Source organism: Malus sylvestris, chromosome 2, assembly GCF_916048215.2.
Source record: "Malus sylvestris chromosome 2, drMalSylv7.2, whole genome shotgun sequence".
NCBI lineage: Eukaryota > Viridiplantae > Streptophyta > Magnoliopsida > Rosales > Rosaceae > Malus > Malus sylvestris.
The window spans coordinates 11558400-11561979 of record NC_062261.1 but is presented as its reverse complement, the minus strand read 5'-3'; the positions used below and the strand labels follow the sequence as shown (position 1 = coordinate 11561979).

At 34.9% G+C, this 3580-nt stretch overlaps 1 long non-coding RNA gene across 1 annotated transcript; it reads left to right on the top strand.

Annotated features, from left to right (window-relative positions):
* The first annotated feature begins 255 nt into the window (after positions 1 to 255).
* Positions 256 to 1177, top strand: LOC126610682 (uncharacterized). The gene is made up of 2 exons (XR_007618606.1): positions 256 to 354; positions 446 to 1177. It is a non-coding gene; the product is annotated as an uncharacterized LOC126610682 (long non-coding RNA).
* The last annotated feature ends 2403 nt before the right edge of the window (positions 1178 to 3580 follow it).

Genomic DNA, 3580 nt, shown 5'->3' with positions numbered 1-3580 from the left:
CAAATGGTGATTAGCCCGAATTGGGCTTTGTACAAAGAAGATGATTTGGTTAAAGCAATGATGGTGAAGCAAAAGATATTGGATGAGGATTTTTGGGAGAAGATTGATTATATTCTTTTCTTTATAGCTCCAATATATGAGGTTATTAGAATGGCTGACACAGATAAACCTTGTTTTCACTTAGTGTATGAGTGGTGGGATGCTATGATTGAAAAGGTGAAAGCTGCTATATACAGGAATGAGCACAAGGGCATGAAAAAAGCAGTTTTTTTATTCGGTGTATCGCATTTTATTGGAGCGATGGACTAAAAGTAGCACACCACTTCATTGTTTGGCACATTCATTAAATCCAAGGTAATGATTTTGCTAACTTCATTATAAATTCTTCTAGATTAATCTTTAGCTTTATGAGTACATTTTTAAAGTGCTATTTCTTTTATTTTAGGTATTATAGTTCATAATGGCTCCAAGAAGACCCTAGTCGTCTTGCTCCACACCGAGATGTTGAACTTACAATTGAAAGGAAAAGTGCTTTGAGAGATACTTTTCCAATGAGGAAATTAGAAGAAATATCAATGTGGAGTATGCCTCTTTCTCTATGTGCTTGAATGACTTTGGAGCTATTGATTCTATGAATGATAGGTTTCATTTGGAACCAGTGATGTGGTGGATTGTCCATGGAGCTTCTACACCTAGTCTCCAATCCATAACGTTGAAGCTACTTGGACAACCTTGTTCCTCCTCTTGTTGTGAAAGAAATTGTAGCACTTGTAGTTTTATTCACTCTTTAAGAAGGAACAAGATTACATTACAAAGAGCTGAGGATTTGGTATTTGTGCATAATAATCTTCGTCTTTTATCAAGGAATAGCTCAACCTACAAAGAAGGTATTACTCAACTGTGGGATGTTGGAGGAGATGGCTTTGAAAACTTGGGTGAAGAAAGTGTTGGGATGCTTGAAATAGCTAACCTTTCACTTGATGAACCGTCATTGGAGGCTACTTTAGTTACTGGAGGAGACATCATGAATGTGGAAGTTGAATGAGACTTTTTTTTTTTTAATTTTAGTTTGGATGTTCATTTTAATTTTTCAAGTTTGAAGACTAATTACTTGTTGGATGAACTATCTTTCTAACTGTTTGGAGTTTATTGAATTAAATTTAAATTTGAGTAATAATATATATATTTAAGATTTTTTTTTTTTTAATGCTGTATCCCTGACGGATCGTGTCTTCGTCTTTAGAAATTTGACGTATCCCTATTTCCGTATCTGTGTCCATGTCCGTGTCCGTGTCCATGCATCCCAGCTTCAGATACACAGAGGATGGGATTCCTGGTAATATCTGTGTGTTTGTATTCCTATTAATTGTTGTACAAATTATTGGTAGATGACCCAAAGCAATCTGATGAAATATGATAAGTGTTTGTTTCGTGTACCACTAAAGTATCATACATACATACATACATACATATATATATATATATATATATATATATATATATATATATATATATTCACCCTCAAATGACTAATGCTAACATTATAACACCGCACCCAAATCATGTTGTGAGAGTGAATTTAAAATTGGAGAAAGAAGAGATCTTGTATGTGCATATAAGGAGTTGGACTACTATTCATATTGCTAATTGGTTATATGGTGGAACCCCAACTTTTTTCATGGTATTAGAGCATGTTGTCCCATGTGTGAAGTTCAAAGGCCACACATGCTCCACGTCATCCGATTAGTGTTGTTTACGTGCTAGGCTTGAAAATTAGCCACACGTGAGGGGCGTGTTGCAAGTGAACCTCAAACTAGGAAAAGAAAAGACCTTGCATGTACTTATAAGGAGGTTTTATAGTGGAACTGTTGACTTTTGAATGTTTGATGTTTTTGTATTATGAAATCGTAAGGATGGCTTACACAGGTTACAAATATATAGGGAGGATTAATTGAGACGAAACTACACTCAACAGTCAATTACCTCCCTCTAGCTAGTTTCCTTGAATCACGCCACACAGACGGCATGGGAAATGTAACTAAGCTCCTTAGATTAAGGAGTTGACAACAAGATAAGACACTTATACAAGTTGATAGCCACAAGGAAAAATAAACTGCTATTAACTGGGTAAAACACTACTAGGGTTGACACAAACCCTATTACCTAGATAATACCGAGAAACCCTAGTTCTGACCAAAGGTTTTTCAATAGGAACCCTAACTTTCTTCACATGCACTCTGTTAATACAATAATTCCACCAGTTATTTCAAAATTCTGAGATTTGTGGATGCTTAAAATACACTACGAAATCTCTCTAATTCCCTCTAATTCCTCAACTTTCTCAAATTCTTTAAAATCAATTTCTAATTGAATACACATGGAATGTTATAAACTTCTTTAAAATCCTAATTGAATACACTCGGATTTCTAATGATTTTAATAAACTATCTTAAAATTATAATTGAATACATCTTGAATTTCAGAGAATCACTTAAAATTCTGATTGAATACCCCTAGATTCATTAAAAGAATTAAAATCCCTCAAAATCTCAATTGAATACACCCCCCTAATTTGATGATCTTATCAGTAGCTCCATATGCAGGGGGAGTTATACCCCTAATTAATAAAGAGATGCAACAATGAAATCTACAACGCAGGTAGATAAACCCACCCAAGAAGATACATAGACTCGACTTAGCGAGGGCACAAGTTCAGCAACAAAAGTTTCACAGAACCTGTAAATTTTCGTACCTGCTACGTAGATATGTACGTGTCTCGACCAACAAGCCTCAGGGTTTCTACAATTTTGGTTCTAAATATAGAATTCATAGCTTCATGTGGGTTTAAAAATAATTACAAGAAATTGAATTGTTACCATAAGATTATCCAAGTTAGGGTTTAAATGCAGTGTATGCTGGAATTTGTGCCCGTTCACTTGTAGTTTCATAAATGGCTTAGGGTGTAATTTGAATAACAAATGTGGACAAAAAATAGCTGGCGTGCATGGAATGAGAGCAACTTACACATAACAGTTGCCATGGTGGCGTTGCAGACAACGATATAATGATATGGATTATGGAGAGAGACTGACACTTAACATTGTTCTAAATGCTTGGCATGTCACGGTGACAGTGAAGTAGGAAATGTTAGTTATCCCACATTGGTGGGGTAAAAGAAAAGTAATTATTTTAAATATGATTACCCCATTCTGACTAATACTAAGGCATTTTGTAATAAAACCTCATACCTGACGGATTGGGCAAGTGGTAATAATTACCAAGTTGGGGATGGTATTGGTGTCGGATGAGACCCCTCGAGCACCTCGATCTAATAATTCCAACATGATATCGGCAAGGTTCTAAAAGATGTTAGGGCTAAGACGGGCCTAGGCGAATTTGAATAAATTTATTATATTTCATATAGATAAGTATCTATTTAAACCTTAAAAAATATAGAGTGCTTATAAACCCACTCCATTGTCCTATATTTTCACCCACATTATAATTTCACCCACTATAAAAAAATATTAAATTAAAACCCTATTTTCCCACCCACTATTACTCCTAAAATAACCTTTAT